Source organism: Seriola lalandi, unplaced genomic scaffold, assembly GCF_002814215.2.
Source record: "Seriola lalandi dorsalis isolate HSWRI2012SDOR001 ecotype SW California unplaced genomic scaffold, Sedor1 jcf7180002054976, whole genome shotgun sequence".
Lineage (NCBI taxonomy): Eukaryota > Metazoa > Chordata > Actinopteri > Carangiformes > Carangidae > Seriola > Seriola lalandi.
Window position 1 is genome coordinate 803,916 of NW_019525526.1, and position 22,911 is coordinate 826,826.

The window sequence follows — 22,911 nt, forward strand, 5'->3', positions numbered from 1 at the left end:
ACACACACACACACACACACACACACACACACACACACACACACACACACACACACACACACAGGACTGAGCTGTCTGTTTGCATAATGAAACCTGTCCTGTGAGCCGGTAATGGCTGGGGGTAGAAAGTGTGTTTGAGGTGAGGCTGTCTTATCTGCCTGTGCCAGGCTCCGGCTCTGTGGGCAGCACACAATGAAGCTTTGAGTCCTGAGACCAGGCCGCCGACACACACACACACAAACACATCATACTTCCTACTATCACTAAAGAAGAGGACCAGGAGTGGACCATGGACTCAGAAAACATCCCAGGAGTATGAATGCACCATCTGCACTTCAGACAGCCTGAGTGCACCAACAAAAGACACAATAGAACCTGCTGTTTAGCCTCTTTTACAAGCAAACTGCATTTTACGAACTAATTATGACTTTTAAACGATGGTTAGTCACTTAGCCAAATGGGTGAGGTAGTGCGGCCAGGCTAGAAAGTCAGAAGCCAAATTCAAGTGGAGACTCTGACTGAAGCTGGTGGATTTTAGTCGCCCTTTTCCCCACATGTTCTGTAATGGAAACTACTGTGTGGCACAGCCAACGCCTCTCCTGTTGACTGTTCACTGCATCGTTCACAAACAATCATGAGCTATACTGTGGGCAGAGATACAAACTCACAAGGCCAGAGACGAAGTCTAACAAGTGCTGAGATCTGTGCAAACATCTGCGTAATAACAGCTTAATACCCTTTTCAGGTGTATTACTACGATTATTCCACCAGAACAATTAACGATTAACAGCAGATACGATGTTATTATTTTAACCTCCCTCTCTCTCCTCCCTGACCCCCTCTTTGTGCCACGATGTAAACGCGCCCACTCTGACTGGTAAACTGTATAAATGTGCCTGTATGCATTTGACTGTGCACACGGGCATGTGAAAGTTGTAGCCTGCAGTCGGCTGAAGTGTTTGAAAACAAGACGACTGAGCGAGAGGGAAAAAATATTGCTCCATCCCTCACTCCCGCTCTCTCCCTCTCTCTCTCCCCTAACACACTCGTTTATTTAGGTCATATCATGTTTGGGCTCACTGCAGTGCCAGTGACAGGCTGCATGATTCCAGCCTGCAGAGTGAAGAGGAGGAGCACCACCAAAACAGATTTGTCTGCTCTTGAGCACCTCGTCTTCGCCGCAACAAAAAACGGCGTTTGCGTTTCCACGTTAATGAGGAAAATATTGTCACCTTGAAATCCGCTCGTCGTATCGTCAGCGGACGGGAGGCGCCGCCCAGCGCTCATGTGTTTTTAAACACGTTTTCAAGATGCATCAACAGCCACTGGTGTTGTTTAACACATCTTTAATAAAAATGGTGTGTTTGTGGTGCTGTGGAAGTCAAGTCGTATTTATCAGTAGGAAGCGTTTTACAAAACAGGCATCTTTTTCTTTTTTTTTCAAATTTGAAACAGCTGTGTTGCAAATTTGACAACCACTTATTTTCTGCAGATAACTACCAGATGGAGTAATTATCCAGAACTGCAAAGACTGGTTCTTTATTGATTCATTACAATTAGACCGATGTATTTAGTCTATAAAATGAAAAAAGGCCAATCACAACTTCAAAAAGCCCAAGGTGACAACATCTTCACGTCTGGCCAAAAGATTTTCAGTTCACAATTACAGACAAAAAATTTTCATTTTTTGCTTGAAACAACTGAAACTGTTATTTATGGTTATTTTTCTACTTTTCACATATTAATTAACTGACTAATGTTTCCGCTCCGATTAGTTTCCCGGGTTATTATATTTTTCTACAAGAAGTTTTTGACACAAGGGACTTAAAATAGTGGCTGGTAAGTTCTGGGATGAAGTCAGACACCAACTCAGACTCAAGTACAGAAAACAGGACATTTCCTGCCAAGAGATTTTAAACTTGGAGAACCTCTTTGAATTTATTCCAAGGACAGACAGAGGTGGGACAGTTTGTCTGAAAAATTGTAATTTTCTTCATCTCATAGGCCGATGTAGCTCCATTAAAGCCCCATAGTTTTTTTGCCTCATCTCTCAGCACCTTCCTAAAACTCACCTTCTAAACCACTTAACATGCTACTGCCAGCTTACATCCCACTCGCCTTCTCTCCTGACTATTGCCGCGTCTACGAGATACAAACGAGGAGGCAGCGGGAATGTAAATGAAAGCACATATATTCATGTGCGTGGGAAAGGAAGCGCACAGTCGCTGTGTTTGTGTATGTGATGGTGAAATGTTAGTGCTCAGCCGAGCATATGCACCTGAGAGAGCGAGTGTAAAACATGGGGAACCATCAGCAGGATCGTGATGTGGGAGGTGTTGCCAAAATGTGAGATGTTTGGAATGAGCATCACGAGAAAAAACAGAATCCCCCGACAAGAGTAAACAAACTGAAGATTTTCATCCTCTTTATCCCTAATACCCCAACCAGACTGATACAGGATACCTCCGCCCTGGTCGGTCATTCAACACATTTATTTCTAACTTTAAGAAAGTAGTACACCTCTCTTTACGCACCACACTCCTTTGGCCACCTCGTCTCCATCAGGGCAATCGATCTGAATACTATAGTACACAGATAACGGATTTTACTCCACAGCCTTGCTTTTAGATTTGGGATTAACCCTTTAACCTTTAAATTACAATTGTAGACTTTATAAATTCTACCATCATGTTAAGGGTGAGATTATTTTGTCAAACTCTCACGTCGATTCCAAGTGTCAAAACTGCAGCGAAACGTTTTAATGAACTGATCAAGTCAAACACTTTGTTGTAGGGATGCCCCGATTGATCTGCCGATCTTCATTAGAAATACGTGATCGATAGATCGGAATTAATGCTTCTAGTCACTTTCAAAATCCTTTAAACCGATCATCGCAACAGGCCACCAAAACAAAACGACATGTCGGCCACGTGGAACTTTTACAAAGTGTGTGAGACTGATTTGACGTACGCCATCTGCAACACATGCCAAATGATCGGTATCAACCATGGATAGATGATCGGTATTGGCAGCAAAAATACACGATCACGTCATCCCTACTTTGTTCAACAAATATACAACATACTATAGCAAAGCAAGATGTCTGACAGCAGAGTGCACTGAACTACAGTGGAAGAGTCTGTGTCAACATCGACATGCAGGGATTAACCTGTGAAAACAGACTGGTAGGTCAACAGCCTCCTGAACACATGTTCATTATCCCATGTCAAACATGGAGATTGTATATGAAGTCTGCATCATTACCACCAGCATTAGCTAACTCTAGTGTGTGTGTGTGTGTGTGTGTGTGTGTGTGTGTGTGTGTGTGTGTGTGTGGTGTTGGCAGGAAGGTGAGCAGTGACAGGGATGGAGCCCAGAGGGAGTAGAGCACAGAATGAGCAGTGAGGGGGAAAGTCTGGCTGTGTGTGCCTGGTGCAGAGTGCTGGGGGGTGGGTGGCTGTGGGTCATGTGAGGTGGGTTCAGCCCCTTGTTTTGGTCATGATCCAGAAGGAGGAATGCAGCAAGAAGGGAGGCAAGGCGGGAGACCGAGACGGAGCAGGGACAGGTGAAGAGAAGGTAAAGGTGGAGGGAAGTCGAGGACAGAGGGAGGTAAAATAATTAGGATGGAAAAGAGTAAGAGGTTAGAGGGAGAAAACAGAGCAGCTGAAGAAGCAGAGAGGTAAGGTGGCGAAGGCAGCGGTAAAAAAAAAAAAAAAAAAGAATTAAGCATAGTTTCCCTCAGGTTTGTTTTTATTCCGACACGTCTTCAAAGGCTGTTTTTAACCGGATTAAGAAATTAAAATCGATGCGACCTTATGACCTTAAGGAGGTGACTCAAACCTGCAGTAAAACAGACAGTAATAACTTCTGACTGGCAAGTGCATCACAGATTTTATCATCTTCTTAGGCATTAACAGCAACAGAGGCAATAATCACACTGGTGTTACTACTTACTTTAAAGTGAAGCAGACAAAAACAGCTCAATATAAATGGTGCGACTTCTAAATTTTGCTCTTTCTACATCTATAAAGCAACAACAAAAAACAGACACTGGATTCCCACTGAGAAGAAAAAGAAAAAAGAAAAAAGAAAAGAGTTGCAGGAGGCTTTAGGCAGCTTGTGATGTTTTGTTTTTACCCAGCACTGGATCTATTGAAGTTACAGCTTTTAGATTTATTTCCCTGCCTCTTCAACAACTGACTTTTCTGAAACAGCGAGCTCCACATAAACCTGATCTTTACTGACGTTTTTCAAAAAGGTGAAACTTTTCTGTGAACAGTAAATATCCCAGTATAAGATAAGTATACTTATGTGTGGCCACTTAAACCAAACACACAAAAAAAAAAAGACAGAAATGAAGGGTATGTTTTTATTTTAAAGCAAAGGCTGAATGACTGCCTCACTGTCTAAATCATGTCAACCAAATGTCCAATGCCCAGCTTTTACCGCAGCAAAAATAAAACAATACTGAGGCGGCTTTTAAAACTAAAAAGGGGAGTGAATGGAGGACGGAGGGGCATGGGAAAAGGATGGGGGGGCTGGAGAGAAAAGGCGGGTGGGGAGGTAAAGGCTTTGGTGTAGGAACGCAGGATCTGAACCCTGTTGGAGCTGTCACAGCTCCTATAGTCTGGTGCCGTGAGGATCTCTGGCTGTTCTCCTACTAGCGCTAATGAGGACAATTACACAAGGACCGTTTATACTCTCTGTGTGTTCATATACACAGTGAAGCACAAAAAAGCACGGCGCTCTCCGAAGCCCCCAACATGCAACATCATCAGCGCGTCCACCGGACAAATGCACGCAGTCAACAACAGCGGTAAAAGTGTAAAGTCACAGAAATAAGAAGAGACACACTCAGGACAAACAGAAAAGAAAAGAAGAAGAATAGAGAGAAACGGAGAGTAGGAACAAGACTTTTCCCTCCGTCAGTGAAGTGCTTCTCCCCGGGAAGGAGGGAGGGAGTGCTGCTGCTGCTGCTGCTGCTGCTGGCTGTAGATGTAACAGTATTTGAATAATCTCTCCAGGAATGGAAAACTGATTAATCCTTGCAGAAGGATCCTAGGGATGAGTACAGTGGTTGGGTTTCAAAGAAGAGATAGAGGGAGGGAGGGAGAAGCTAGGAGAGCGAGTGAGCGTGAGAGAGAGAGAGAAAGAGAGAGAGAATGGGCAGCGATTCAAGACAGAAAGGCCCCACTGTCTCCTCTCATGAGTTGCCCCACCACTGTGCCAGCCGATACCCTTCATCCTATTTTATACTCTCTGTGTTTAGGGAATTCCATGTCTTCTGTGTTCACACTGAGTTTATAGTTTGGAGAGCAACGACGAGATAGGATAGCCTCAATCAATAACGCCCGCCATCTGTAATGCAAAGCAGGCCTGGCCGGCCTATCGGTGCAGCCCCGTTATCAGCGAGCCGGCGGACTTGAGGTGATAGCGCCTCTGTTCTGCTCCCAAACGGCCATACGAAGACGGAATTTGAAAAATGCTGTTACCGTGGTAATCCAATTTTCCGGGCCCCGGTTTGTGGCTTGGCATGCTTATGTAAAAAAAAGAGGGGCAAAAAAAAAAAAAAAGAAAAGAAAAGAAAAGGAAGACACACAAGGAGAGAATCTGGATGAAAGCGTGGTGTAAACTGTGCTGAGAAAACCACAGGACAAAGTGTCGGTCCAAGATGGGGTCAAAGGTCAGGACCGCGTGCTCGCTGGCACGACTGAAGGAAGCCTTTTTTTTTAACAACCAATATGTACACAACAAATTCAATAAAACCATCGACTACTGGAATTGGAAAAGTCACAGCTGACATGTTACACTATTGCTCAGGGCTGCAATCGATTTAATTACAGTCAAATATTGACATTCATTGTTCAAGTGAGAACTATGTGAGATGGAGCGTCATGCAGCTCCTTTTATTAACACCAACCCCTCAGTGTCATATTCTGTGTCACAGTTAATGTCTATATATATATATATATATATCTATATATATATATTGTATATATATGTATGTACTGTATATTTTCAGAAGTCGCCCTCTTCAAAAAATAGATTAAATAGATTACCTTTCTTTATATGTGATGTTCAGTTTTTCAGTTACAGGCTGCGTTACACTTCTGCTAATGCAATGGCATTTAAAGGGTTTCATGCAATCCAGGTCTTATGTAATTTTTTTTTTTTTTTTTTTTTTTTTTTTTTTAAACCTTGCAAAACAGATTTTCGATACAGCTGTGAACCCCCCCCCCCCCAAACAAAACTTGCATCACACCTGCCTTCATCATAGCCAATTACTGTAATTGACTTCAAAAGGCTGAACTTAAAACAACTAGTACAGAAAGAAACAGCAACAGTAACGAGCTGGTGGAAAGAGACACCATCAGTGCACCGGTGTCAGTCAACGCTAGCTGCCCCGGATCAGCACGCCACGCTGCGATGATCTGTACACTATGCACCATCAATGTCCCCAAAATAGTCAGAATCACTTTATTTGATAGGCACAGCATGTATCTGTACTGAGGTCCACACACAAAACCTGACACCTGTGGTGAGACGATGGACGCAAATCCAAGAGACAAACAAGCTACGATCAGCAGCCTCTAATTTCTTGACTGTACTAGTCAGATAAATGTTGGAAAGCATTACTAGCGTGAGAGCAAACTGAACTACATCAACAGGACAATGAGTCAGTGTCTTTATTATCTATGAAAAGCATCTATTTTAGGAGGGTCAGGCTGTTTAAGGGACAGAAACAAGAGCCATAGAAAACGATCAGGAGTCAGTACGACTGGGTGGTACGCCACAAAAAGGAAGGAAATGATGGGAATAGGAGTGCTGGCTACTGTTTGCACGGCTCGCTCGCACCCTGTCTGCCACTGAATCATTTCAGGGTCCTTCAATCTGTTCCCTGCCCCCAGCAAGACATGACGACCCCCGTTTCCTGAGTACACATGACTGACGAAGGTTACTGTTGAGACAAAGACAAACAAATATGAACAAATAGGGCCCAGACTGCTGCACGGGGGGATATTGAGTTGGTCTCTACTCCAGCCACTTCTAGCTGTGCGTGTACATCCTTGTATCTGGCCTTTTGTGTGTGTGGTCATGCTTGTGTTTGTGTGTCTAGGAGCAGCCAGGCGTGGTATTAAGGGGGTCTGGCCCGACAGCGCGTCGACCAGCCAGCAGGCCATTCAACACCGAGAGCCACACATCACTTTGGGCAACAGCTGAGGCCACATTTAAACGGCCAGGGCACCAGGGAGTGGCAAATCACTGTCACTGTATCGTCTCCCCTCAGGCATGCCCCGGCAGTGATTCACAGCCCGAGTCAATAGGCGGGGTCTGGCCTGGTTTCCACCACCAGGCCGCATCGAGAAGGCTTCCTTAAAACTGATGTTCTTTGCATTTGCCCCAAAACTGCATTTTTTATTTTTTTTTTGTGATTGTTTTTCAAAACTTCTTGCCAGAGGAGATGGTCCGCCAAATGGAGTGGACTTTTAAGTAAATGAATAGAGCAGTAAACACTGCGGCCATGCTGTGGAGAGGGGCTGCCGACTGAAAGCACCGGCCTGCTAGGAGGGGTTTGATGAAGTAGTCTGAGTGCCCCAACTCCATCAATTCATGTCCCTCTTTACGGCACAGTGCGGCTGAGAACACAAAAAGTACCCAGTCATGTGGCAGCCGTGAGAAGATGTCTTTATAAAGTGGCTGTGACTGTGTTCACCGGCTGACCTAAAACACCCATGTGTTCCTTTCTCTTCGATTCTTTGTTGGGAAGACATCAGCGTCGTGCGAACGGTGGGACAGAAACTTAACCTCCTCACAGGCGATCACTCAGACTCCACTACAATACACTGTCCCCGACTCTGGAAGTGAACTCTGCATGGAAACTTTGAGTAAACCTCGGAGCAAAAGAGCTACTCATGGAAACCATGTTTACTTTTTCCCCTTGACATCACTCGCATTTACACACACATGCAGCGCAGCGGCGGGTTAACACAGAATACACACAAGCAGAGGTGGACACACACTTGCACAAACACACACACCTGCCATACACCCACAAGTGTAAACACAATACACACTCTCAAAAATTACAAACACACCCTTGCATACATGCACAAGGGAGACAGACGACTAGAGTTTCTCGAGGACCCCGGAGTGAAAATGGCTCTATCATAAAGGCTGCTGTTCTAAAGAGAAGTAAAGTGCCATCAGAGGAGTTACAGCAAGCTGGAGAAATCAGGCCAAATGCTACACAATGTGTATTCTCCCCGAGCACAAGGCTGACCTGACGAAACACAGCCAGTGTTACATATTCACCAGGCCTCAGCAAATTGCTGTTAATACATGATCTATAAATCCTACTTATGGTTGACTCACAACTAAAAAAAGGCGACCATTAGCACATTTATAGAGTCTCAGAGGAAGAATGCTGATCTAAGATTGCAGTGTATAAACGAAGGCTGAGAGTTGTAGTCGTATACAACAGCAGACGACTCCAGCAGAGCCCCTGACAGCTGACCATTCCTAGATAAGTATTCCTACTGTGATTCTGTGACCTTGTGAACTTTGTGAACCTGAGCCCTTGAAGGTCTGGGTAGATTAGCCGCCCATGTGTCAACATTCACTTTACGATCAGCCACAACAAAATGTGGCGCTACACTCCTGTTATAGTCAAGTCAAGCTGAGGAGTTAACCGCAGAATCACAGGCCATTTCCTCAGAGCAGAACAACTCGGGCTGTGTTACATCATGTCCAACACAGACAGACACGCTGTTTCTGTCAATTTAAACAGGTCTAGTCGTGGCACTGTGAGACAGTTAGCATGCAGAGCAGAGACATGAAAACAGACAGGCACCAGAGTGCACTTCCTGCCGAGCTGCTGATTCAGGAGATAAAAATAAAATACAACAGATAACATTATCATCAGGTGAGCGATGTGTTGAAGGCCGTCGTTGGAAAATCTCATGCGCAGTTGTTGGTTTGGGCCTCAGCGACCACGAGTCAAAAGATCTCATAGTTAACACTCAGCTCTTCCTCTGCACCAGCAGCACTGTCATTTCTGATGTAACTACAGCAGGGTGAGTGACAGTCTATAGCTGGGTTTTTGAAACACAGTCATTACTGCTGACACACGCCGGCTGTTACCCACCTCCCCTGCTTCTAATGTAAAGATGTGAAACGCTTTCGGTTTTAAAAAACACCATCGGTTTAAATCTCAAAGAAGTGATCAGAGGCACAAATATCACAGAGGAAGGCAATCACTGTAAGCAAAGATCTAATAAAAGTGTCTGAACAGGGCTGAATGAAACGTTTAACCACATTACCACTGAACTGAAGAGAACAAACAGTGACGTTCCACTCTCTTCGTGTTTTACTTGTTTACACTTTTTCACTATAAAACATGCTGTTAAATGGTTTCTTGTATATTATAGTCAAGTGTTTATTTAATGCTGAGAAGTTAGAGGTTCCTCTTTGCCCCACTCTGCTCGTCCTCCCTCCCTGTAGTGCTCTCATCCTCCTCCCTTCTTTCAGTTAAGATGACCCAGAGGAGACGTCTGCCCGGTAACCGCCAAATGACTTTGCCTCTTTAAAAAGAAGCTCATAGCAAACTGACCCGACGGCTGCAGGGAAACACTCGGCTAATATCAACATTTTCTGATTAAACGTGGCGCCTGTTGTATGATCGCAAACTTGCAAATTTAGGCATCAAAGAAAAACTATAAAGAAAGGAAAAAGAACATGATCAGAGCCAATTAACTTGCTCTCCAAATGAGCTTCTGAGCCAATTTCCAGGAGAAATTAAACTGCATGGGGATAATTCTTCTGTCATAAGCTTGGTACTAATGCAGAGAGGGAAAGTTAAGTGGTACTGTTGTTGTGTGGTTAGCAGAACCTTTGGAGTATGTGGTGGCTATCCTGGAAACTGAATGGAATGACTAAAAGCTGGCTGTTTTTGTCATTACCGTCATAACCACCCCATCTCTTGGTAAACAGAGATTATAAAACCAAGAGAAACATTTTTCAGTAGCATTAGGTTAGCCACAATGCCACCACATAGGATGCAACTGAGGCCGTGTCTGTGGGGCCAACGTAAAAACAGAGCTAGAGAAAGATGTGGATGGAAGATGCAAAAGGAAGGTAAAAAAAAAAATAAATAAAAGTATTTTAATTATAAGTCAGAACGAAAACCCAGAGTGAGGCATCTTTTTATTACTGAGGTCCACGTCTCTGGAAGAGAAGACCCGAAGACCTGAGGGAAAGAAAACTCAAAACCTACCGCATTAGCTTGGCTTTTATTGAATTTTATTTATTTATATATTTTACTGGTTAGTCCTTATTTATTCTGATTATTTCTGGATTATTTTTCTTCTTTTATTTCTGATTATTCTATTTCTACTTTTATTTCTGTTTTACTCACATCCAAACATCCCCTCTCTTTTAGCATTTTATTATTTTGTCTTCATTTTTATTTGATTTTAATATCCTACCTTTTATTTCTGGTTTTACTCACTTTAATATGTCTCCTCTGTTTTGGTATTTTATTATTTTTTATCTTTCTCACTCTTATCGTTATCTTTGTTTTCCAGTCTTCAGTGTTTCCCCAGTTCCTGATATTATTGTCTTATTTTCTATCATTTTTATTTATTACTTGGTCATTTATTGTTCTGTGTGTGTTGTGTGTGTGTGTGTGTGTGTGTGTGTGAGGGGTTTTTTTTGTTATTGTTTTTATTCTGTAAAGCACTTTGTTGCATTGTTTATATGCAAAAAGCTTTACAAATTAAGTCTGATTGATTAATTAATGACCAAGATTGATAATAATTTGTAGTTCGATGATGCTAAACAATCAGGATAATTTCTGACGATGATGATCATAAAGCCGGGCTGTGTGAGTGTGGAAGAGGTGAGGAAAGCCCCGCAGTGAGGAACTGTGTCAGTAAGTGTGTTCACTGTGTTCACTGAGTGATGAAGGCCTGTCACTCCTCACTGCTCCCCCCAATCAGAAACCAGAGGTGGCTGCAAGGGAAACGTCTTCTGCTCGGGCTTTAAACACTGCACTGCTGGCTTCTGACATTCACACACACTTTTGACACGTTGTGATGCGTCTCACACACACACTTACGGAGCATGTGTGACACTTGGATATGCCCAACACGCAAAACACACAGGGCTGAAGCTGAGAGGGCAACACACAGAAGTGACAGAGAGTTGAAGGCAGAGAGACAGAGACGTACAAGAGAGATGACAGTGTGAAATGGATTTAAAAGTGGGTGAATGAAATCCTGCATGAGAATAAGAGATGGAAATGAGTCAGAAGGACGGGGGAGAGAAACACAAAACAGATTACATGGAAAAATACTCGCAGAAGAATCAATAACACACAGAGAACCCACTCCATGACTCCAGCTGCTGAGTCAATAATAATACAGCTTTTCATCCCAACTACACTATGGGTAAATGGCAACACAGTGCCATGGGTCAGTGGCACTTGCAGTGTGTTTGTGTGTGTGTGTGTGTGTGTGTGTGTGTGTGTGTCAGTAGCGGTATTTGTCTAGCAGCAGGAGTGATGAGAGGATGGAGTAGAACAGGAACTTCCTGCTGAGTGAACAGACATGCAATCGCTACTCTGCCCCTCTGACCAGGCCAAGAAACACACACACACACACACGTATACGCAGAGTATGTAAAAACACACACACACACACACACACACACACACCCTTTTCTTTTCACCTCATCTGGCCTCCAGGTCAGGTTAACTGAGTAAAACATTCTGAATTATGAAAAACGGGGATAAAAACTAATTACTGTGCCCACGCAGTTATTTGAGTCTATAAACTTCTTTTTACTCGGCTTCAAAGCGAAAAAGGAAACTGAGTCAAGCCGTAATAGGAATCCACATGATGCAAGGTGGGTTGTATTGACGTCATGAGTCAGCCAACCAAACTGGTCTTGTGAGCACGAATGTATGGAGCCGTAGCTTTCAGTGCAGCTGCTGAGCTGCTCGCTCGTTTCAGGAATTCTTTCCACGTACCTGAGCCTCCGTCTTTGTGTTCTGGTTGTGCTATTTGTCAAGCCGAGGACGACTGTAGAATACCAAGTTACGCAACAGATTAGGCCAAACTGCTGGTGCTACCTGGCTGTTTATCCAGCAGATTTACGGTGCAGCTCAGGCAGAGGTGAAGCACGACTTCATTTTTTAAGAAATTACAAGGAGGAAGTCCACAGTTACTTTAAACCTTTGAGTATATATGTGCATTTTCACCCTTCTGAGACTATGCTATGTTCCTTATAAATATTGGCTGAGGTCTTAATGGCTGGAATTGTGTTAGCTGTGTGGTTAAATTATATTAGTGAACAGAGCGCTGTCTCTAGAAGGACAGGGAAGGCTTCAGTCTCTGCCTGTTTTATAGGTACAGGGAAATAATTCAAGTTCATGTTGGAGGACATTTCTGAGAAACTAGCATGGAAAGCACCTGTGACGATATGAGGCTGAACTATGAACTCCAGGAATGTCAGCAGGAATGAGATTATATCATTACAAGTTTCACTCCAAAACATTGTGATTCTGACCTCGTAGAGAATTGTGTTTATGCAAGCAATGGTCCGCTAAATGGCAAGCAACTTATTCCATGGTGAGCTTTTATTTCAGTGCCAGAAATGATTCAGCAGTCATGGTAGACGCCTTCTTTTTCCAAAAATGTTGGACAGCTCTTTTTGCAAAAGCAGTCCAAAGTAGAAGGCTGTAATATGAACATTAGAGATTTCACCATCACACGGACAAGCAGGCAGGAAATCATGTTCGTTCTCTGCAGCCAAAGATGAAACTCGGGTAAGGAAGCCATTTTATATTACAGGGCTTGGTCAACCTTTAACAAGCAAGCATGTGAGGCAGTGTAGTATAATCATGCTTGATAAGGTTAGAATGAATGCAGGTTTTCATTCCTACTAAGGACTAAACCAGGTAATGTGACTGTCCAGCACACCTCCGAGCAGAGAACCAATCAGTAAAATCAGCCAGAGATCAGCTGAACTAAAAGCCTGCGTGGCACATGACTCAGGTGTCCTGCTCTTAAATCTTTGCCAAGTAGCAAGGCTGTTGGAATCACTGGCTCCAGGCCTGAACTTGTGACCTCACCTATCTATTGATTTTGAAAAACTAGGTTCTACATGTTTTTCCACGTTCCTGAACTTGATTTAACAAGGAAGATGTGTGTCGTTCTTTCTTTTTAAAAGGCCAAGGAAAGGACAGAGCAGCCCTGTCATCTCTTATGAGACACGGAGGGATAATAAAGCCGACAGACATCAAGCCTTATCCTCCTCGGCAAAAGACGGGCTCTCAGCAGGCAGGACGACAGACAAACAGGCGGGTAGGCAAGGACTGCAGAGCAACAGAGAATGGAAAATTACCAGGGCTCCACAATCAGCTGGGCACCTTTGATCAGCCAGAGCCCAGGCACCAATTACTGTGGGATAATCGGTAGCCCTCAGAGACCTGACGAGCTGCAGGCACTGTGGGCACAACGGGTCAGTGACCAGCAGGCAAAGGCCTGGTCAACAAGGCTTGCGGAGCCAAAAGCCGACGGTGCCCCTCGCTGAAATGCTGCATGAAGGCGGCCAAACAGACAAGCAGCACAGCGGAGCCATTGTTCCCCTCCTGTCGACTCAGCACAGTGGCACTCTCACAAGCCAGACATCCTCTCCACAGACCGCTTGCTGGTGGAGGAATGGTGCAATGGTGCGGGGTGTGTGAACCTGCTGCTGTACATGTTTCTGATTTTTCGCACGCTTTCTCTCGTCTCTGCAATCCAACATGCGTAGAGCAAATGTGCACACACATGCTGCTCACACACCTGTCTCTGTAATTCCACGGTAAACAAAAAGCTGCAGTGCTCAAGGCAGCACTTGCCGCACAGTGATGCAACACACAGGAAACAGTGATAACCCGTTCCTACTCAGGAACAAGGCCTCAACTACCTGTTCCTGTTACATTATCTGAAAGGAATGTGGATTGACAAAGTAAAGTAAATCAAACTATGTCCAACACAAGAGACAGCCTGGTGTCTGAAACAAATGCAAGCTAGCAGCAAAGATTTATAAACAAAAACTTAGCCTCTCCACCTGAGGCAGAACATGATATTCAGCTCATTAATAATTGACATCTTTCTTGTGCTGGGGAACGTTCATCATCGATCAGGCCGGGCTACAACGCTGGCTGCGGTGCCATTCCTCCCTCCATTGTCAACAATTCAGTGACCCGAAACAGTTCATAGACTGCCACAACAATAACTCTTCAGTCACTGCTGCAATAAGAAAACAACTCAACCGTCGAACTTGAATCCTGAATGTTCGTGCTGAATTTTTCTGCCTACTCATACCATACAGCTATCTAACAGAAACACAGTAGCCAGTGGACTTTGGATCAGGCACACTGTAGTTACACAACAGCCAGTGCCGTCCAAGGAAACCCATATGGGCCAGAAGGAGCTTCCTAGTACAGCACGAGTCAGCAGAAGAGTCTGATCTGAAAGCAGTGAGGGACGGAGAGACGAGAGATGTTACACTTTTTGAGGCCTTTTTGATTAAAAGACATAAATCAGTGATATCTTTTCTAGACTTGTGCCAATTAAAAACAACTTGGTCTTGATTACCGAAGCTGTTCTTCATTTAATATATCATAATTTTGACAATGTACGGCAGACATACCTTCTCAAAGAATATGTAAACATAGCTGAAGATCTGACCAATTATTCAGTGCAGACTTTAGCTGCTAGTTTTCATTCGATGCTACAGACACGACTCTGTCACAACACCAGAGATATTGAGATTTAGTACGAAGCGTGATTATGATTACAAGAAACAAAGTGCGGGTTGATAATTCTGATTATTAACTATACATTTCACACAACTAATATTACATGTGTGGAAAAACAACACACATACAACATAGCTATACTTCTATACTTTACTTTGGATATGTCAGTGAACTACTAAACACAACCAGTTCAGCAGAGGGGAGATGACTGGTGGGTTTGAGGAGAATTCATCTTTCAAAAAGAAACAGCAACAACAACAAATTGTGGCTCCTTGCTTGTAAAAAAGCACAAGTTAATTATTAAAGATTCTTATGTCCATAAAAGCACATACAGCACATGCTTCAAGCTTAATCAGTTTGCTGCCTGAGGCAGATCTTCAAATGCATTTCCTGCTTATCTGCATGTTCTGGCACAGACACACTGATGTTTTGTACTGTGTGTGCTTTTGTTAATGTATGCGTATCAAAATGGTTAAACATTTTCACATTTTGCAAGCAAGGAGTTCCCCCCCCCCTTTCTTTTTTTTTTTTTTGAAATGGGGAACTACCTCTGATCGTTTTGTTGGGTCATACTCTTATCGCTCCATCACCCAGCAACCGCTGTAGTGGTTACCAGGGAACCGCTGCCACAGCAACGTTGATATACATCCAAGGTGAGGATGGTAGGCGGGGCCAAGAGGGACTGGGACTATACTCCAGATTAGTCAGAACTATACTGGACGCAGCGCGCAGACAGCCTGTCACTGGAGTCATGGAAATTGTGAACAATATGTGAGGGAATGGTATCACTGTCACCCGTGCTCTGGACAGGGAGTCATTAGACATAAACACGGACACACACACACACACACACACGTGTCACTTAGTTTTGAGACAGGGAGTCATTACAGCAACCACACAGTGAGATGTTCTCAACAGTGGAAATGAGAAGTGATATACACAAAGGTGGTTTTATGAAACTAATACCAAAGTCTTATTGTGTGTCACCCACATCAGACAAAGTCTTGAGTTATACTCCAAACACAGCTGCAGCTCAGGCCTTGTACACACAGGTTATCAATGTTTTACAAAAAGGTAATTAAGATTCAGTCATAAAGTGACAAAGCTGTGGTAAACATCACACACATATCAACTCCACTGTGAAATACTGGTGGCAAAAATATAATCAGTGCACCTGAGAAGCCAGACAGGGAGGATCTGGAGGAACACGGAGGGCTGGGAAACTCCTAAACTCCTCAAATCCAAAAATATGCAACCAGTCATTTGCCAAAAAATGGCTGGTAGAAAAGAGAGTAGAAAGACCTGATTCACTATTTCATATTATTGTCTTTTATTTTATAAATAAATGAGTCTTTGTGAGGTGAAAAACACACCTCAGCCAAAAGGCTTAGACATCCAGCACTCTGACTGGCACCAGTAGCTGGTACAAAGTTCCCACCCTGTGAGATACACCACCGGTCTCTCCATCCTGGGTCACTCGTAATTAAAGCAGAGATCAGAGGGCTGAATAAAGCATGAGCTTTTCCAGCCCAGGAGGCTCAAGTATCACTCTATATGGGGGCCCAGTGAGACAAAAGGAGTCCCTGAGCCCCATTCTACACCCGGGGAGGAGTGATACAGACGCAAACCTGAAAGGCAACTCCTTGCATACAGTGACGCACCCCCCCACCCCCTCAGCCCTCCCAGGTCTAATCCACAGTTTAAACAGCCAGGGCAAAATGAGGAGCTCAATGCCCCTTGGACCTAATTAAGAGCTAAAGATATTGTCCCAAATGGGGACACTCAAAGAAATGTGTTCAAAGCAGTAAAACACTATGCAACACCCACCCGCTCACTGTTGTTTTCCATTTTTTTATTTATTTATTTTTTTAAAAATGAGTGCTGACACAGCCAAATACTGGTTCGATTGTATAAAACAGGGCGAATAAATACACTGGAGTAACATAACCATTCTTCACAAACGAGAGGCATGACTTCAAAAGCACTGATGTAAATGCAGAACTCAGTTTCCTTCATAAGGTAAAGAGACTGATAAGAGCCCGGTTAACACTGGTCGATGATGTTGTGGAGAAAACATATATTCTGTCCAGAGTACTACAGAAACATTTATTACAGGTTTTTATTATGCAACTGTGCAATAAAGATATGTCAGACAAAGTCACGCAATGACTGAAACGTGATGTTCACGTAATGTGTGTGGAGAAAAAATGTTAAACGGCTGCTATGGTTATAACTGCTGGTGGTTGTTTGACTGTTTGATTACAATAGTGTGCAGACAAATGCGTGAGATCTGCTTTTTGGGTTGGTTGAGGGAAATATGTTGTGTAAAACCAAGCACTATGGAAACGAAGAGGAGTCAGAACAATGCAATAAACATTTGGTCTGGTTCTCTGCGTGCATGTAACCACAGTCAAAGATGCTCCTTAGGCTTGAACTTTTGTATATATTCGTAGTCGTTTGTTGGAACACATCTTCCAAATTTACTGTTTTGTGTTGAGAAAGTAATGGCCAACAATAAATTTGCTCTGTGACGGAGGATATCACACTAACACTGCTTACCAACAAACACATCAAAGAGACAAGCTCACACCAACTCTGCAGTTCCTATTTTAGGCTACTTATGTTGAAACGGGGTCAGCTGCACATTTGAGATCCTGATTGTAAAATCTCCCCTCTGGTTGAATCTTCTCAGAGTGTCTCTGCTGGACCGAGTCCCAATCAGCTCAGAAAATGGAGCTGTGTGTGTGTGTGTGTGTGTGTGTGTGGATCTGCCACATGGACCTAGATGCTGATGATGCTCACAACAACATTTGTCCTCTGACAAGATCATTACAACAATTTTCCAACTTCCCTTGTGTGACGTGTATTTTACAAACCTTTTTCACTGCCCTTAACCGAAGCAGAAAAGTTAACTTTGGTAACACAATTCACCTCAAGTCACGCTGTTCACTTATAAAAGCACCAGGGATTGTTGGTAAAAAAATCTTCCGACTGCAAACGGCTCTTTTATTGAAGTGTTTCGGTAACCCATCATCCCACAAGCTTAGTTCTTTGGCAGAGGAGAGTGTCAAAACAAATCCCACTCTAGTTTTCTGTAACTTTGTTATTGAAATTCATGCCATCAAAAAAACACAAATTCTGATTATATTCTCTCTTGTACAGAACGATATCACTCTTAACCTAGAAGAGAACCGAATTTTTCAGGCATCTCAGTGCACCTGAGTTTATATGTCCTTATTCTCACCTTCCCACACGAGTCAAACTGAATAAGTAAACATTTGAGCAATTTGTGAAATCATTCCAAATGTGCTTGGTGTACCCACACTTGTAGTGAAGTGTGACGTTGACAAAAAGCACAGGTTATAGATGACACCGTCCACCGGCACATTCAATGGCCCGCATCTAAACTGCAGCCAAAAGTGAGGATTAACATGACAAATACGAAAGGTGAGCAGTCAAGAGATGGTCACACACAGATTACCCTGATACTGACTGATGTCGACAAAAGAAGAACAGAAACACAGAAGCATATCTCGCATTCCTGTCATCTCCTATCAATTCAGTTACCACTGCACTGAAAGCTAAGCAGACACCGACACTCACTCTGCTTTCACCATGAGCAGCGAGAAGCTCGGCTATCTCGCCGCTATCAGGGGACAAAAGTGAAGCCCTTTGATTGCATCGTCATCGCGCAGCAAGTTTATCTTACCGGTGTTGCATCACTACTCAGCATTCAGATGTACAGATCACTGCCAAGAAAAAAGGCCCCTCTCCTTTGAGAACAGGGCGATCTGCTGAGAGTAAAGCTAGTTTCTCCCACAGAGTGAATCACAAAGCTTTGGACCGAGACTTTCTCTCGCACTCTCCCCCTCTCTCAAACAGCTGACAGACTTGCCCAGTGGGTTTGGTGGCATTTAGCCAATCCTACCTCCCTCATGCTGTGAAATGAGCTAAACCATTAGTTACTTTCAAAATTTGGAAGAAAGAAAAAAACAAAAATAAAACCATACTCCCGAATCACTCCTCCCTCTGTGTGTATGGGAAACATCATCAAATTCCTTTCCAAAAGACGTATACAATTTCCAGATGGTTGGAAATCCTTTGTACTATCACATTAAAGCTTGAGCAAGCAAGTCATTTAATCAACAAAAAAATTATGTGAATTATTCATCGATTCAGTGATTTTTCAAGCAAAAAGGGGCCAAACCTTTGCACATGGTAGTAGATTGATTAAATTTGGGTTATGGGCTGTTGTGGGACAATATAATGGGCTCTTTTTTATTTTTTTTTTGTATTTTCTGACAGTTTATATCATATATGACAAACAAGTAACAGAAAGACTAAATTGTCAGCTTTCACTTAGGAATTTGACATGTTTGTCTCTCCAATACAAACATCACATGCATACCAGTGTTTACTAGAGCTGATGCAGCAAACAAGACAAGCCATATGTCATATATTTGTATTGATTCAAGAGCTGATCGATAAAATAGTGATGACTTAAAAAAAGAAATATCATTAATGAGGGCATGTGTCCATGAGTGTGCTCTCATCAGACAACCTCTCGTGGAGCTATCTCTGTAAAGTCCGCGTGTGGACGGTAATCCGACCACTGATGTTTATCTGGACAGGGATGGCAGAGCAGGATGGAAATCTTACGCTCTTGCGGTTGTACCAAGGGAGTAAACTCGCATACAAGCCAAAAGGTCTAACAATGATATCATTGCCATATAAGAGAATCTAGGGCACATTATCACACCTCACAAAAATTCAGAGGGTTAAGACTATGAGTCACGGTTTATATCTTCAGGGCGATCAACCTGTCTGATGGCTGAGTGCTGCACGTACGAGCTGTCCTGCGTTTTAGCCGTTTGCAGTTTTTCAGCTGGACACATTTACACAAACTTGCCAAGTCACTAAACTGTAAATGAACGTTGCTTGTTAACGACAGCATAGTTTTGTAACGACATTACACAAGCCGCACGTCTGACAGTCCGAAAATGACACGATAAATGACGTGCTGGGTGAAAGCTTATCCCGTGATTCTAGTGCGAGTTGGGTTCGTTATTTTGCTGAGTAACGTCCATCCCTTAAAGTTAACCAGGTAAGTTGAGAATCGTTAGCTTCTTAACTGACGTTAGCTAGCTAGCTCACTCGGTAGAGACAGAGGCAGACCTTTTCCCCCAATATCCAATATTCAATATCCGAGTTGGGATGGAGCTTCACAACTCGCATATGTCTCATTCTGTTATCTAGTCGGGTTAGCAAGCGAGCTAAACGCCATGTAATTGGGTCTACGGGGAGCTAAGAGCCGTGGAGCTAACATAGCTGCGTGTGCCGCATCCGAAAAAAAACACACACACACACACACACACACACACATATACACACACACACACACACACATATACACACACATATACACACACATATACACACACATATACACACACACACACACACATAAGCTAGTGCTGCTTAGCTTGGCGAGCTAACAAGCTTCACCGGGGCGGGCTAATTAAAACAGCCGTTACTCGTTTTTTTTTTCAACCTACCTGTGATCACCGCTGCGACCCAGAAGACGCCCCGCTAATGCCGTCACCTATGTATCACGAACCGTGCCGTGCCGAAATAATTCAAATTCCACAGAAAGTGCAGGGAGAGACGCTCGCAGTCCAATCGCTTCAGCCACCGCCGCTGAATGGCTGCTACTCGGAGACTCAACCAAACTTCCTCCTTAGCAACGGACCGCCCCCGCCGCACCTCATTGGCCGGCGCGAGCGGATCGAAACGTGATCGATAGATCGATAATGCAACCTGGATCAAAACTGGACTTTCCGTGCATTTCTTACAAATCGACCAGAGCAGCAAGGGTTAAAGCTCTCAGTGGGATTTATCGATGCAAGGGAGTGACCAGCTGCCACACTGCGCTCCTTCTCTATCGCACTGATATTTCCCAGGGCTGCAACTAAAATTTGTTTCATTATTGATTTCTGATTGACTAATTTTCTGGATGAATGGTTTTGTCTAGACACCATGAGAAAATGGTGAAAATTTGTAATGAAGACAAATGCATTTTTTTTTTTTTTTTTTTTTTGTCCAACCAATAATTTAAACCCAAATATATATAGTTTATTATGATATATGACAAAGAGAAGCTGTAAATCATCATATTTGAGCCTGTAACCAAAAAGTTTTGGCATTTTTGCGTAAGAAAAAAAAAAATTGACTTGAACGACTTTTTTCAAAATAGTTCCTAAATAATTTACTGTTGCAGCTCTAAACATTTCAAATTAAATCACTCAAATTATTGAAAATTAGCTGCAGAATTTGTTTCCTGCTGCAGTCGCTGTATTCCTTTAAGTAAAAGATGGGACCACAGCTGGATTCTCTGTCCCAGCTCCTTACACAGTGGATTAATGTAATACCCTTTTGAGTCTCCAGCAGAGATGGAGGAAGTACTCAGATCTATTAAATCTTCATACACAAGTATTAGATCACATAGCCAGTGGTGAAATGTAGTACATTTACTCAAACACAGTACAGTTTTGAAGTATTTGTACTTTACTTGAGTATAACTGGGCAAAATATTGTACTTTTTACACCACTGTATTTATATGACAGCTGCTAGTTTCTTTTCATATATAAATACAATATGTTTTTTGAGATAAAACTGGTGGTTTCCAATTTTCTTTTGGCTTTTAACACCTTATAGATGTCTACGACTTGTTTACAGTTTCCCCTCGAAACTTCTCATGTGTTTTTCATTTGATCAAATACTTCCAAAAAAAGATTAGAGAAAAGTCTCAAAACTGAAAAACAGATTTGTGTCTCTTTGTGTTTCCTCTTTTTTGTTCCATTATCATGACCCGTCAGATTTATCTTGTGACCCTTGGATGGGACCGACCCCTAGTTTGGGAACCACTGGACTAAAATAGTTTGAGCAGCTACAGCAGCACAATGCTGGTTACACATGGACTCATTTTTATTAATAATATCATTTATTTTAATGCAGTATATCAGTTAATGGGGCCAATTGTCTGTAGAATGAGTATGTTTACTTTTAATACTTCAAGTAAATTCAACTTTTACCAATATTAAATGCAGGATATTGATACTTTTACTGTTAAGTTCAACAATAAAAGTTCTTGTTACACAGAATATTGTTTACATCATTACTATTGATAATATTTCTGGATTATTACTGATGCATTAATGTGCAAGTAGCATGTTAGGTTTGTATTTGAGTTGAATTTTTTAGCAGCACAATTATTGGATTGAGAGAAAATTCATCTACTCTTCATTTGTTGATGCTTTGTCATGCATTGTAATAAAGTAATTATCCCGACCTTTTCGACTGTTGGTCAAAACAAAACAAGACATTTGAAGATGTCACCTCGGGCTGTAGGAAATTATGATGAATACTTCTCATTACACTCTCGCATTTTATAGACAAAACAACTAATTGATTAAGTGAGAAAATAATGAGCAGATTAAATGATAATGAAATAGATGGTAGTATATTGTATCGCATGATTGTTTAATAACAGTGCATCAGATTTGATGTTTATGTCCAAGTTTGATGTTTAAGTTGACATGAAGTTGATTTATATTTCATCCAAAGATCAACTTGATGTCAACTTAAACATCATATATGTCAGTTATAGCATCATACATGTCAGTTATATATAACTTATAAGTTATCTTGTTATATATATAATGGTAATGCTCAAATAAAGTACAAGTATCTAAAAGAGTGTACTTACTGTGCAGTGTGTGTGTAAGTGAGCTGGGTTAGCTGTCCGCACTGGCATCCAGTATCTGTCAGACATCTCACTGACACTTCATCATATATTATGTATCAGGCTGATATGGAAATAAGGCCCGGCAGTGAGGGAACTCGTGAAACCACACATTTTAAAAGTCCATTTGGATAACACCAAAGTCTTAATGTGGTTCCTGTTTTCACACCAGAGATCTTAAAAAAGTGTTTTTCTTGATGTCTATTAACAACACTCAGTACACCGTGTTTAAACACTCATCTGACTTTTTATTGTCTTCTCTCCAGCGTCTTTCCACATTCACCCCCCCCCCCCCCCCCC

General features: G+C 42.6%; 1 protein-coding gene across 5 annotated transcripts in view; it reads right to left on the reverse strand.

The window, feature by feature from the left end:
• The window catches only part of numb (NUMB endocytic adaptor protein), a 41,371-nt gene extending 20,848 nt beyond the window's left edge, over positions 1–20,523 (reverse strand). For all 5 annotated transcript variants that reach the window (XM_023396345.2, XM_023396344.2, XM_023396343.2 and 2 more), the window contains exon 1: positions 20,365–20,523. The gene's annotated coding sequence lies outside the window, so the exon portion shown is untranslated. The remainder of the gene's footprint in view (positions 1–20,364) is intronic.
• Between the last annotated feature and the right edge of the window lie 2,388 nt (positions 20,524–22,911).